Source organism: Phodopus roborovskii, unplaced genomic scaffold (genome assembly GCF_943737965.1).
Source record: "Phodopus roborovskii unplaced genomic scaffold, PHOROB, whole genome shotgun sequence".
NCBI lineage: Eukaryota > Metazoa > Chordata > Mammalia > Rodentia > Cricetidae > Phodopus > Phodopus roborovskii.
Genome location: NW_026126826.1, coordinates 433,002 through 449,015, shown reverse-complemented (window position 1 = coordinate 449,015; position 16,014 = coordinate 433,002).

Sequence of the window (16,014 nt, the reverse complement as noted above, 5' to 3'; positions counted from 1 at the left end):
CTCTGCCCTTTCACTGACCCTGTCCCTGGCTGTTCTGTCCCTGGACCTGGCACTGGCCATGGCCCTGGCACTGGCCCTGCACCTGGCCCTCGCCCTGGCCCTGCACCTGGCCCTGCACCTGGCACTGCACCTGGCCCTAGCCCTGGCCCTACACCAGGCCCTGGCACTGTCCCTGCACCTGGCCCTGGCCCTGCACCTGGCCCTGGCCCTGCACCTGGCCCTGGCCCTGGCCCTGCACCTGGCCCTGGCCCTGCACCTGGCCCTGGCCCTGGCCCTGCACCTGGCCCTGGCCCTGGCCCTGCACCTGGCCCTGGCCCTGGCCCTGCACCTGGCCCTTATAGGATATTCTAGAGCCTTCGTCCAGTAGTTGAAAGAAACAGAAGCAGACACCCACAGCTAAGCACTTAAGTGGAATTCCTAGAATCCAGTTGCAGAGACAGAGGATTGATAAGTACAGGGTTCAAGACCAGGTTCGAGATACCCACAGAATCACCTAAGCAAAACAATGCAGAGGTCATGACAGTTGGGAATCCATAATATGACTGACCTAAAACCCCTAAAAGTGCATCTCATTTAGAAGGCCTAGTAAGTGTAAGGGACCTCTGGCAGTGGAATCAGGATGTATCCCTGCTGTATGAAAGGCTTCAGGAGCCCATTCCCCATGGATAGATAGCAGCCTAGACACAAGGGGTTGGGCCTTGTCCCCGCCCCAAATGACTTTGTGGTTGGTACAGACATGAGAGGGACAAGAAACAGAGATTGATATGGTAAAATAACTTTGATTCTAGTTTAATGGAATTCATTAAAAGTAAGAATATGTAATAAGGTGGGGTCAATATGTTAGCTAACATTTGCTGGTGCCATTGTCCTGAAGAGCCAGAGCTTTGGGAAAGTTTATGGACATTGTCCTGAAGCAGTCACAGACTAACTTTGACTGTGGTATGAACACAATACCCCAGGGACCACTTTCTTCTTTGGTGACTAGGAAATCCTGAAATTCCTACCTCCGCTCTCTAAGAACCATTACTAAAGGCTTCTGCCACCATGCCTGGCCTCATCGCTTCAAGTTTACTTAGTGAGACATTAGATGTGATGAATAACATGAAGAATTACACTTAAATGTATAGAAAACATCTTACATCTGTGAACCTGGCTGTCTCCATTACTAGTAATAGACAGAACCCTTACAAGACATTCAGTGAGTTTTACAAGAGTAAATGATAAGGGAAAATAATATTTCCCATATTTGAAAAGACAATGGACTTTGAGGCAGAAAACCTGCATTTGATGGGCACCATCTTCTGTTACTGGAGTTTAGTACCAGAGACTCTTGTCTGGCTACACTAACAACCAGGCTCAGTCATTCATCATAAGTGAGCCAAGCTAATGAACTAACTTCTGTTGACAAGCCAAACTACAATACCAGCACTCTGGATTCAAGGTTAACAGATATCTCTCATGTTCTAGGACAGACTAATCTATAATGTGAATTCTATTTAAGACGGGATGTCATAGTAATACTATTCTTAAAAAGAAGAGAAAAAATACAAAAGTAAAATTAATGAAAATTTAAAGCATCTATATTCAGTTTGAACACTTATGAAAACAAAAAAAGAAAACAGTAAATAATCTATACAAGGGTCATAATAGTCATAGAATGCAAATATATGCAAAACAAAATTAGAAAGCTAAATATGGAATTTTTCCCATCTCTAAAGCACTCCCATATATTCGGTTCCTGTTTCTGCTATAAGGTGTTCATATAAGAAATCAATGTTTCTTTCATAGAGACATTTTCAAGACTCAAGACTTTTTCTACAATGTGATTCCCTGGAAAATGAGAATTTTATGAGTCTATAGTTGCCGTGGTGATAGGCCAAAAGTGGACCCCACAAAGTTGACTTATGATCTCCAAACAAATATCATTGTCTAAAAACTGGTAATCAATTTACAGACACACACATACATCAGGATTTGTTCTGTTTCTTTTTCTGGTAAAAATGTCTTTGCCATGGAATTTTACAGCATCTTTGCATGATCCATTTTGAAGGCAGTACTTCAAGTTGAAGCACCCATGGGCAAATAGTGAGAACATGAAGAAGCATGGAATTTAAAGTAATAATTACTTATATTCACATCCACAGCACAATAAGCTATGTTGTGGAATAATGGCATATGCCACGGGGTTGCTCATGCTGCCTGAGTGAGTTCCAGCATTTTTAAGTTGCAGAACAAACTCAATTCTCCAGGATGTGTGGAACAAAGTGTTGTGGACTGGAGTTTCTAGGACTGTAATCAGAAACAGCAGCTCAGTCCCATGTCAATTCCTCAGTCACTGAGTGTGGACAATTGGAAGACCAGCTATCATTGATGAAAGGAAGACAGAGACATAATATGATGTCAGGCAAGCAGATTCAGTCAATACTGAAAGCTCCATTTTATTCATACACCAAACTTAAGTAGTCAAACAAAGGTGCGGCAATGGAAGGGGACATCTATTAATATGTATAAAGGGAAAACAGAAATAGCTTCCACTAATGCTAAAGGTACTCCATAATTGCACATACTATGTGCCTTCAGGCACCCCATTGCTGCACTTCCTCCATTACTTCTGGGTGGTTAACCTGTCTACTCCCAAATCATTGCTATTTAGATAGGAGATATTCATCATCAAGGCACAGGTGTCCTGTAGCAGGAAATATAATGTCTTAAGGACAAAAGGAGTTATTGGAGCACTTTGAACTCATGACAAGTTGGAATGGATTCCCATTTAGGAGTTGAGAAACTTCAAACTGGCAGAATATATTCCAGGGTTGCCAAAGCCATACAGAAGCCTTGTATGCAAACAGATGATAAGATCTACCTTTAACTGCTTGGTGGCAGTGCAAATGTTTAATCCTAGGACCCAGGAGGCTGCCTGATTTTGCTTAGGTTGAGCCCAGCCAAATCCACAGAATGAGTTTAATTCCTGCACAGAAAAACCCTGTTTTGAAAACAAAAAGCAAAACAGAACAAAGTCACATAAAGGAACAGATCAACCTTCTGGTGGTAGCCTACATGTTTAAATGGTATTGAAGGAGGAAGCTTTCCCTCTTTGGCTGCTTACCCTAGCTTTGGGTACAAGTTTATTCTGTTACTATGACTAGTGCCTATTTTTTTTGGAATTTTGATGTATAACGACCAGCTTACACATCCATCCTGATAAACTAAAAAACTGCTGTACTCTTCAGATTCCCATTGGTAGGCAACCATTGTTGGACTAAATATATCACAGCTTGTGAGACATCGTAATAAATTCACTTTCTACATATATGGAGAGATTCATCCTACATTCCTTTAATGCAGAGAACTTTCATTACTGCAGTTGGTTTTTGTTTTGTTTTATTTTTTTATATGCTTACAGAAGATGTATTCCTCTGTAAATATTCAATTTTCCATGAAGACTATTTTCTCATTATGATGCCTTTGCCAAGTGTTTGCTCTGAATTTCAGGGATAAAATTCTACATTCATGGAGCCATCATCCGGCATTCTGCCACGAGAAAGATCATTTATCTTTTTTTGAGATGTGGTCCCTGCTTTTCTTTACTGATTATCTGTAGTTCCTGTGACAAACAGGTAAAAAATCAAATTTAGTTCAACAAAACTCAGTGTTTATCCAAATAACAAATAACACATTTTGCATTCCTAAATCTTTTTGTGGTAGTTAACAAATATTTGGAGCTCCCTTCCAACTTTTTCACCAAGAATCACTCAATCCATTTAAGTAATTATATTTAGCTAGCAACACTGTGTCTAGGAGGAAGAAAGGTAAATGCATGTGTACTACAGAATGATAGCACAGTTCAGCTATAGGACAATTGCTATAGAAATGCACATCACTGCTGATGTAGAAAAGTCTTAGTGCTAGAAGGCAATCAGTAACCATTGCAATTAGTCCTTAAGCACTCTGCAACCACCTGGGAGGTGCCTTTATCACCCAGGCCTTAATAGCTAATCAGGCCCCTTTGTGATGTGCCTGTCAAAAGAAGTGCAGGGCCCTTCTGGTCTGGATTTGAAGAGAAACTACAGCCAGTGGTTTTGAGTGATGTGCTTTGAGGAAGGGCAAACTGGAAAACCACAGCATGGTGAGTGAGGGGCTGCCGTCCTCAAATCGGTGGTGGGAGATAGGTGATGGATCCAGTGTGGTGGATATTCCCTGGATCTTGGTGGGAAGCTGCAAGGAGACAACCTGTCCCCTGAATTCTCATGTAGTTCTTGAAATTACCAGAAGCTAGAGGCAGCCCCAAATAACTATTCTGTGGGCTGTATCTGCTTTGAGTACTGTGAGCAGGGAGGTGTCTATGGAAACCTATTTTAAGTCAACTTCTACATACTTCAGGTGCACCCACTGAAAGCAAGGCAACAAACTTCCAGAGCCCTTATACTTAAGTACCTTTTATAAGTTCAGCCGTTTGCATTGTAATTTTATGTGTAAGATCCATGTATTGTTAATTTTCTGCAGGTTGTAAAAGGCATCTCATGTAAGGGTAGCACTTCACTATTGAGCAGTGATCTACAAGAGTAGAATTTGTAACACAAACGATTTACAAATGCTTTTGAGATATTATATCTCATAAAGTAGAATTTAACTGAGGTAGTACTGCCTCTAAAACACACAAAGATAAGTGTATGCTGATCAGTCGTGTTAGAATTTTGAATCCTAGATACACATTTGTTGTCCATGGTTTTCCAGACATTAGTCTCCAAACCATTACACAGAAGCTACTCCTGTGTTGCAACAGCATCTAGTCCCTTAACCTTATCATACACCTGCCCCAATACAAGCTGCTCAGAGAGATATTAGAGTGTCATAAACAACCTTAAATTATATAGTTGCAGTTTTCTTCTCCAGAAAAGCATAGTTCTACCACTGTGGCAATAGGACACCAGATTTTAAAAAGTAAACCAATGATGTATGAGTGGCCTGATAAAGCAAAGCTTTTACTTAGGTCCTCATGCAGGGATGAGAAACATTCTTAGAAGAGATAGTAACAACCAGGGGCCTAGGCCTTGAAAGCTTTTCCTAAGGGCCTGGTGTATTGACAATAATACACAGAACCTCGCCAAAAACCAGGTATTTGCATTGGAGAGCTGGTAATTGTATGGAACAAAGCCTTTGTGGACAGGTTGCTTCAGATATGTAGATATAAACTACATAGAGCTATGGTTCTCAGTCCCAAGGCCACTGTGGGCTTAGTCAGCAATGATCATGAGATATCCTGTATTCCATTGTTTTAGTGGTGTTCTCCTGAGTTTGTCCCATTTAATGGGTTTCTACTTACTTCACGTAAGTGTCCCCTTTCCTTCCATTTCCTCTGTGGAAATAGTATACAAGTCTATTCTCCTTAAGAAACTTTTCATGGGACACATCTCCCTATCCCAGCTTTTTTTTTTAAAAAAAAATCTTTTCTACCTTCTACATTTCCTATCTATCACATTTTCCATCACCTTCACCTCAGGATCCTATATATGGAACAGGTCCTTCAGTTTTGGGTATCTGGAGGCCTTTAGGAAGAGTACTGGGAACACATTTGCTGTGTAATCCTCCCATCTCCCTACGTAGCTAGACATGCTGTCTCCAGTCTCTACTGAAATTGTTCACTGTGTAAAATGGAGCTTGAAGCAAAAGCCATTTAAGAAGGATAGCATATATGAAAAGCAAACTATGTCTAGGCTGGCTCCTCTCTGAGTATTTTCCAGAGATAGATATATGTTATGTTAGAAATATTTGTCTTTATGGACCGCCTCTCTGGGCAAAGTGATTTCTCCCTGGGAAGGCACATTAATGCTACAACAGATGCATTTGCATCTTGTTAGAAGAATGTTTATGAGATAATACCTCATGTTGATGCAAGTAGCATTGGTTGTACTCTGTTGCTCTCCACACAATGGCCTTGCTGTCTTCTGTACTATACCTTCAAATTTCTTAAATTACTGTAACGCCTAAGAGATTTAAATTTTCCATTAGAGTCAGGTAGCCAAATATCCAATGAAGCCACAGGAAAAGCATTTCCAAGTGGAGCATTGCTTCTACCTTCAGTGCAGAATAAGGAAAATTGTTTACACTGCAGGAGGATTCAGGGTAAGCAACCAGGTGCTGAATTCACCACTATGAAAAAAGTACATGACTGTGGTAAGGGGAGTGATTTTGTTATTTCACAGCATGTTTTAATCTGTCAAGTGTTTGAACACAGACCAGAGTATGTAGGTGTACAGTTTGTGAGGGATGAAATGAAAGGCAGGATTGCTCAGTGGCTAGTGTTGCCACTTTTGTGGGTGGAGCTTCTTTCAGTGTCCATCAGTCATCTTGGAGGAAATGGGTGGTGCCAGCAGCTGGCCTGTCTCTCTGTTAAAAAAGCTTTTTAATGAGACATTTTAAATGCCATATTCTCTAGATCTCTGAGCATTTGACTGTTTAGCATACCTTAGTATACAAAATATCCCTGTAATTAATCTGTTTTGACAACTGGATCCAAGCTGAGCGGCTGTGGAGGGATATTTTACATAGGGCCCTACAGCCTGACTGTAACTGGTTTTTACTTAGTAGGTTACACTTATAACCATAGAGGACAAAGAGGTAGAGAAAAACTCCCTGTGATAATAGAGGCTTAACCTTAATAAACAGCTCACAGGAAAGACTGGGTGGCATAAATATTTTGTTAGCTTGAAATAGACATTTATAACCTTAAATGTTTACCACCATTCAAAGGCACATAGCAATTTAGAAATATTTGAGACTTAGTACAATTGAATTTAAGTTGTATGAAGTTAGCTTACATTTACATAAAGTTAAATTTAAGTTAAATGTACAGATATATTAAACAGGACTGTGTAAAATTGAGAAGGACTTGAATGTGAAGCTATGTATGACATTTTGAAAAGAGAAATTAGAAACAAAGAATAAACAATAAAGCAAATAAAAGAATAAAAGCAAAAGGTAAATGAATTACCGGTTCTGTTGGCAGCAGAAACTGGCTAGACTCCCTGTGCCTAGGTGGCTGGTGTAGCAGAGGGAAGAACCATGGGGGGTCAGGCTAGGCCACGTTGTCAAAATGGCAGCTGCCATAAACATATCCCCAACAGCTGGCAGAAATTATAATATTTTGAGATTCAATTTTGTCTTGAGTAGATGCTGCCTCAGCCCAGCCTACTTCCCTGAGACAAGCAGCAGTTCCGGCGGGGAGGAGAGTTTTAGTGTGGCAGAAAGAGAACAGAACCAAGTTGAGGGTAAGAGTTTGTTTAGCAAAGAGATAGAAAAACCCTCCTTCCATCTACCTGTTCGCTGGCAGTAATTTGAAAGATCCTGTAAAATATGTGGATCTAGAGAGCTGTTATGTGGCCAATTTGAATTTCCTATGGGATATCTAGGTTACTAGGTTCCTAGTTAGCCACAGCCACTATGTCTCTAGTTAGCTACACACAATATATCACTACTTACCCACCCATACTAAGTCACTAGTCAGCCAATTCACTAGCTAGCCAAAAATAACAAGAAAATAGTGAGACACACACACACTGATATAGTAGTTAGCCATTCTCCTATGTATTTCTATGTATTTAGTCAACTACACACCTAAGTCATTAGTTAGCTACAAAGACTAGGTCACTAGTTATCCACACACATTAAATCAGTAGTTAGACACATACACTATGTCAGTAGTTAGACACATACTAAGTCTGTCCAAAAGAAAAACAGCTCACACTAAGGTGGTCCCAGGACTTGGGAATCAGGCCTTTGATCCCAGCAGTAGGGATTTGGAGATAGGAGTGACATGGCTGGACAGAGAGAGGAAGATAAGATAGAGGAGACAGAAGAGCATGCAGTGAGATGATTTTGTTTGAGCAATTAGTCCGAGGGATCGAAGAGATAGCAGTCAATCTGAGGAGGCAGTGTGAGGACAGGAGCACCACATGGCTTGTCTGAGAATAGGTAGAGAAAAGAACTCTAGTAGCCAGATGCACTGAATCTGTGATCCTTCAGTTTTCACCCTCCCCTCCCTGATAGGTTACTGTGAGTTTTTACTAGTAAGATCTATTAGAACTTGTGCTGGAAGTGATGTTCTCTCTTTGGAAGTGTGATATTTAAAAGTCATTAGAGGTAAAAATTTTAAATTATTAAAATATTAACTTTATTATTTGAAAATTTACATTGGTATCTTTTTAATGTTTTTAATTTTCTAAAAAAAATTTAAACATATCAAACCAGTTCATTCCACCTTACACCCACCCTCCTTCTTCCCCTCTCTCCCAACTTCCCGAGCCCACGACCACTCTCCCCTCCCATCCAATGGACACTATACACATAGGGTGATGCATTCCAGGAGAGGTCATCTAAATCTTTCAAGTCATTTGAAGTAGGGACTAAAATATCTCTCCTGTCTCAAGGTTAATGCATTATACCTCCATGGGGATACTCCACCAAAGTCTTTTTAGCAACAGGGATGTTTCCTGATTCTACTGTCTGAAGTCCCTTAGACTGCACAGGACATTTAGCTTAAACCCATGTTCAGGGGTATCACGGTTAAATAAGGATCAGGATAAACAAATAGGCCGAATAGATGTTTATTTAGGGAGAAATAACTTACAATCTAGACAGATAAACACCAGGAAATTCAACCCAATCCTCTCCTGTCCGAGTCACGCCAGCAATAGTGCTTTTACCGGCTCTCCCTCCAACTTCCTTCCACAGGTCACTTCCGCCCATGGCTTCACCCCCCAATGGGCGTGGTCAGTGCCACAGAAGGACTATCTCACTACAATTCCCCTTTTAGTCTAAAGAAAAGATTTAGGCTTAATACAAAACTATATACAAAACAGTGAATAACAAGTGTGCTCTAAGAAAAGGAAAATCGAGTACAAAATGACCTACATATCTAGTCCTAGGGTGAGGGCATAATGGAGTTTACAACAGAGTTGTCCTAAGCTGGAAAATGTAAGTCTAGTACCTAATATATCTAAGTAGGAAGAGAGAATAATAATTGTGATAGTTGAATCTTCAACCTCTTCAAGATCTGAGAAGGAAATTAACAATACTAGAGTAGACAGGAAATGTGGATGGACAACTTCCAAAAGGTGCAGCAAGGACAGAAACAGCAACCCACCTGAACAGTCACCCTAGGTCTCACAGCAACGTTGGTACATCCAGTTTTGGCTAATGCCAAGAGAACTTGACAGACCACAACCGTTATTAAATATGAATCACAGTTAACACTATTTAATCCATTAACATTTAGCAAGATTAAAAGAAACTATTCTATTATCTATCTTAAATTTGTGAGTCTAAAGTCCTATATGTAAATTTTCTTTAAGCATAAGTAAGGAAAGCTATAACCATAACTATCTGTCTTCAACTACTTCAAAGACAACAGAAGGATAATATATAAGCTCTAGAAATGACAGAGACAACTCACTGCCTGGTCACCTGAAGTTCTTTTGTAATCTTTCATCTTCAGCCCATAGGTCATGGTGTGTCTGGCAGACTCTTCAGCAAACCAGGAAACTTTGTATGGCAGTTTGTCAGTCATTTTCCTCTGTGTCCTGCAGACTGTCTGGCAGACTTTTCCATGAAGCAGGAACTCTATAGCAATGTCCATCTTGCATCTGCAGTCACTTTTCTGTCTAAATAAAACCCCACTTCTGACACCAGATATCGTGGTTAAATAAGGATCAGTATAAACAAATAGGCCCAATAGATGTTTATTTAGGGAGAAATAACTTATAAATTACACAGATAAACACCAGGAAATTCAACCCAATCCTCTCCTATCCAAGTCACACCAGCAAGAGAGCTTTTACCGGCTCTCCCTCCGACTTCCTTCCACACGTCACTTCTGCTCATGGCTCCACCCCCAATGGGTGTGGTTAGTGCCACAGAAGGACTATCTCACTACACAGGGGTCTGTGTCATTCCCATGTTGGATTCCCAGCTATAAGTCTGGAGCCCCATTAGCTCCTCCTTGTTCAGGTCAACTGTGTCTATGTGTTTCTGCAGTGTGGCCTTGTCCTCCCTCTCTGTATCTGAATTCCAGTTTGGCTCAGTGTTTAGTTGTGCATGTATGCTTCTGTTTCCATCAGCTACTAGATGAGGGCTCCATGATGGTGGATAAGTTAGTCATTGATGTCATTGTCAAGGAAGGGAATTTATGGTAGCCTTTACACTGTTGCACAAATTGTTGGGGTCACTCTTGTAGGACTCTGGACATTTCTCTAGGTTCAGTTTCCTCTTCTAACTTATAATGGCTAAAATTTTTATAGTCTCTATCTCTCTTCTCCTCTCCTAGCTATCCTCTTCTCTTCTCATCTCTTCTCAATTGCATTCCTTTTCTGACCAAATCTTACTACTCTCCTACTTCTTTCCTTTTGTTAGTTCACTCTCCACTCACTACCCCCCAAATCCCATATGCTCTGGGGACAGTGTCCCTTCCTGCTTCTGTGAAACTCTTAGAATACTCCTTGTATCCTAGTTTCTCTGGCAGTGTGATTTGTACGGTGGTTATCTTTTGCACAATGTCTAAAATCCACATATGAATGAATACATACCATGTTTATCTTTCTATGACTGGGATACCTCATTCAGGATGGTTTCTTCAAGTTCCATCCACTTGTCTGTGAGATTCAAGATTTCGTTGTCCACCCCCCACCCACGGCATAGAGTAATATTCCATTGTGTAACTGTGGCACATCTCCATTATACATACTTCAGTTGAGGGGCATCTAAGTTGCTTCCATGTTCTTGCTATTATAAATAATATTGCTATGAACATATGTGAGCACAAGTCTTGGTTCCATGGATGTGGATCATTTGGTTATGGGCATAAGAGTTAGGTTACTGGGTCCTGTGGTAGACTGATTCTCATTATCCTGAGGAACAGCCATGCTAGTCTGCAAAATGGCTCTTCAAGTTTACAGATCCACCTGCAAAGCATAAGTTGACATTGCTGTTTCCAATTTTAGCCATTCTGACAGAAGTAAGATGGTATCTTAAAGTTGTTTTAATTTGTATTTCCTTGTTAGCCAAAGATATTGAACACTTTCTTAAGCGTATTTCATCATTCCTCCTATTTAGAGTTCTCTATTCAGTTCTATACCCCATTTCATAGAATTATTTGGTGTTTTGTTGACTAGTTTTTTTGAGTTCTTTGTATATTTTGGAGATCAGCCCTTTGTCGGATGTAGGATTGGTGAAAATCTTTTCCCAGTCTGTAGGCTGCCATTGGGTCTTGTCCACTGTGTTCTTTGCCTTAGAGAAACTTCTAAGTTTGAATAGGTCCCATTCATTATTTGTTGATCTCAGTGTCTATGCTTCTGGAGTGATTGTCAGGAAACAGTCTCCTGTACCAATTAGTTCAAGAGTACCTCTAATTTTTTTTTCCTAAGAGGTTCAGTGTGGATGGATTCATGGAGGGATCCATTTGTACTTGTGTTTTGTACATGGCTATAGACATAGATCTATCTTCATTCTTCTATATACCATCATCCATTTGTACCAGCACCACTTGTTGAAGATGCTTTCCTTATCCCATTGTACACTTTTAACTGTTTTGTCAAAAGTCAGATGCTCATATGTGTTTGGGATAATACCAATATTTTCTATTAAATTTCATTGAGCTACTTGTCTATCTTTGTGCTAATACAAGGCTCTTTTCACAACTATAGCTCTGTAGCAGATCTTAAAGTCAGGGATGATGATGCCTCGTGAAGTTCCTTTATTATACAGGATGTTTTGGCTATTCTTGTTCTTTTGTTTTTCAATATAAAGTTGATTATTATCTTTTCAAGGTCAGTGAAGAATTGTGCTGGCATTTTATTAGATATTGAATTGAATATGTAGATTGCCATTGAGAAAATTGCCATTTTTACTATATTTATTCTACCTATCCATGAGATTGCGAGATCTTTACATATTCTGGTGTTTTCTTTAATTTCTTTTTGTAAATACACAAATTACTATTATATAGGCCTTTCACTTGTTTGATAAATGTTACCACAAGGTAGTTTATGTTGTTTGTGGCTATTGTACAGGATGATGTTTCTCTGATTTATTTATTAGCCCCTTTGTTGTCTGAATATAGAATGGGTACAATTTTTTTTTTTAGTTTATCTTGTATGCTGAAACATTGCTGAATGTGAATTTCAGCTGTAGGAGTACCATGGTAGAGTTTTCTGGTTGCTTATGTAAACTATCATATCTTCTGAAAATTGAGAATGTTTGAGTACTTCCTCTAAATTTGTATCCTCATGATTTCCTTTTCTTGTCTTATTTCTTTAGATAGCACTTCAAATACAATAATGAAGATATATGGAGACAGAGGGTAGCCTAGTCTTTGTACTAATTTTAGAGGAATTGCCTTAAGCTTCTCTAGATTCAGCTTGATATTTTCTCTGTGTTTACTACATATTGCTTTTATTATGTTTATATAAATTCCTGTTATCCCTGATCTCTACAAGACCTATAACATGATAGGATGTTGAATTCTGTCAAAGTTTTTTTCTACATCTAGAGAGATGATCATGTGATTTTTCATTTTTAGTTTGGTTATATAGTGATATATTTGAAATATTTTCATATGTGAAGCCATTCCTGCAAACCAAGGATGAAGCCTACTTGATCATAGTAGATGATTTTTCTGATATGTTCCTGGATTTGGTTTTCCAATATTTTCTTGAGTATTTTTGCATCAATGTGCAGGAGGGATATTGTTCTATAATTTTCTCTTAGTTGTGTCTTTGTGTGAATGGGTATCAAGTTGATTGTAGCCTCAAAAAAGTGTTTTGTAATGAAACTTCTGTTTCTATTGTGTGGAACAGTTTCAAGAGTATTAATATTAGCTCTTCCATGAATTTTCTGTAGAATTCTTCACTGAAGAAAACATCTGGCTCTGGGATATTTTTTATGTTGGAAGGCTTTCTATGATTGCTCCTACTTTGTTAGTTGCTATAGGTCAATATAAGTTGTTTGTCTAGTCTTGATTTAATATTGTTAAGTAAGAGTTATCCAGAAACTTGTTCATATCCTTTTAATTTTCAAATTTTGTGGAGTATACGTTTTCAAAATATAACATGAAAATTGCCTGGATTTCCTCAGTGTCTATTGTTCTGTACCCCTTACCCCTTTTTGTTTCTGATTTTGTTAATTTCCATTTTCTTTCTTTGCTTTTTGTTTAGTTTGGATAAAGGTTTGTCTCCCTTGTTAATTTTCTGAAAAAAAAAAAAAAAGCAACTCATTATTGCATTGATTTTTTTTTTTGTTGTATTGTATTCCTGCTTTCTACTTTATTGTTTTCAGCCCAAAAATTGATAATGGGGCCTACTCCTGAGGGTTAAGTTTGCTTCATTTTTGTCCTAAGGTTTTCAGTTGTATTGTTAATTCTCTAATGTGTCTCTCATCCGTTTTCTTCATATGGGAACTGAATGCAATCAACTTCCTTCTTAGCAGTGATTTCAAGGTGTCCCATAAATTCATGTATGTTGTATCCACAACCTCATTGAATTTTAGGAATTCCTTAATTTCTTTATTTCTTCTTAGACCCAAGTATGTTGAAATTGAGCATTATTCAGTTTCTATGAGTATGTAGGGTTTCTGTGATTTGTTGTTGTTTTTATTGAATTCCAATTATAAAGCATGGTGGTCTGATAAGATACAGGGTAATATTCAAAAGTTTTTGTATCGGGTGAGGATTTTTATGTTGCCTAGTATATGGTCAATTTCAGAGAATGTTCCATGTGGAGCAGAGAAGAAGTTATATTCTTTTTTGTTTGGATGGAACGTTCAATAGGTGTCTGTGAAAACAATTGAGACATAACTTCTGTTAGTTCATTTGTTTCTTTGTAAAGTTTCTGACTTGTGGTCCTGTCTATTGGTGAGAGTGTGGTGTTGAAGTCTCCCACTCTAAGTGTGTGTGGTTTTATGTGAGGTTTGAGTTTTAATACCATTGCTTTTACAAATGAGGGTGCGTTTGTATTTGGGGCATAGAGGTTCAGAATTGAGGTTTTGTGCTTAGGATTTCACCTGTGATGAATACAAAAGGACTTTTTTCATCTCTTTTTATTGATTTTGGTTTGAAGTCTAATTTGTTAGGTATTAAGGTAGCCAAACCTGCTTGCTTCTTGGGTCCAGTTCATTGGAAGATCTTTTCCAAGCCCTTTACCCTGAGTAACATCTATCTTTGAAGCTTAGATTTGTTTCTTGTGTGCAGCAGAAGGTTGGATTCTGTTTCCGGATTCATTCTGTTAGGCTTTCTCTATTTATTAGTGAGATAATACCATTAACATTGAGGGAAAGTAAGGGACATTGTTGGTTAATGATTTTGGTTTATGATTTGATGTTGGCAGTGGTTTTGTGTATATATTTACTCTGCATTCCCCTTGGATTCTTTTGAAGTTAGATTATCTATTTCCTATGGGTTTTTGAGCTGTGGACATGCCACAGGCAGAGCATGATGTGGAGCCAATCCAGGGAATTTCCAGGTTAGGTTGTGGGGGGAATTTCACGCAAATTTTTCCCAGACTCACTCTAGCAGAATCCTGGCAATCAGGGTCATAGATCCTGGTACACAGAGTTTCAAGTGGTTCCTGCACGGATAGGCAGATCTAGCCAGGGCCTGACACTCTCCTTCTGAATCCTCTCTAGCAGAGGCCCAGCGATGGGGGGCAAGCATCCAGCACCATGGACTCAGGATGGTGGCAATGATATGTGGATCTAGCTGGGGCCTGGCATTCTCCAAGTGAGGCCTCTAGCCAATTATGGTATCTGTTTTTCTAGCTTTTTTCTTTTTAATATTTATTTATTTTTGAGACCCCATTTTTTTGTGACTCTGCTGCTTGTACCACAACTATATCTTGTATACCATGCTTGTCTTGAACTCACAGAGATAAGCTTCCATCTGCCTACTGAACACTAGCGTTAAATGCATGTGCCACCACCACCCAGCTATTGGCATCTTTTTAAATATGTTCTTTAAACATATTACTGCTTGTATCTCTGTGCTGCTGCTCTCCTATGTTTCTTAGATTTTACTTATTCCATTTCTTTTGTCAAGTGATGTTTATTATTGATTTCTAAGTAGAGCAAAGTTTTTTTTTAACTTTGGGTTGTCTTATGCTGTATAATTGAGAATTGTTTTGAACTCTGAATCCTGCTTATCATGTACAGTGCTACGAAGAAAAACCTACACTTCCTTCCTGCCTGGCCCTTGACTGGTAAGTGAGAAGGAAAATAGACCAGAAAATGAGTGAACTCCCAAGATCTCTGATTAGTGTGGGAACTTATATATGAAGAGGGATTTGTGCAAGGATTGAGTTCATGACCCACTTGGATACTCGTGGAGTCACAGTGCAGAATGGGAGAGGAAGGATATAAGCTGAGATTTCCTCCTTCAATGATAGTTGAGGTGAGCAATGTGGAATCAGTTAATCATTCATACATAATCCATAATTTTCCTGGTGGGCAGCTTCTTGGAATCCCCAGATGAGGGCTATCAAGAATCTGGATATAGGAGAGACCTTATCATGAATACAAATTGCTATAGTTAAAGTATTCATCCAAAACTGGTCTGGGTGAACTATTGTGTACTATGTAACAGGGCTGATATTTTTTGTGGTTTTGGATGTACAGTCTGAGAGAAAAAGTTTGAAAAATCCTTGGTGTGCTCTATTGAAACCACATGGAGCTATGCTTATTAGGCCCATGGACACTGTGGCCTTAGTCAGTAATGTTAATGGGATTGCCTGTTTTCCCCCTGTACTCCACTGCTTGAGTAGCCTTCTGAGGTTGTCCTATCAAATGGTAAATCCTGCTAACTTTTTAGAAGTCTATCGTTTCCTTCCATTTTCCCATAGATGTAGTATACAAGAAGCTATTCCTCATGAGAAGCTTACTTAGAATAACACATGGATTAACCAATAACTCCCTGCACCAGCTTTAATCGTTTCTTTGTTCTGCCTTCCCTACTTTTCTCATCTTCTAACACTTCTC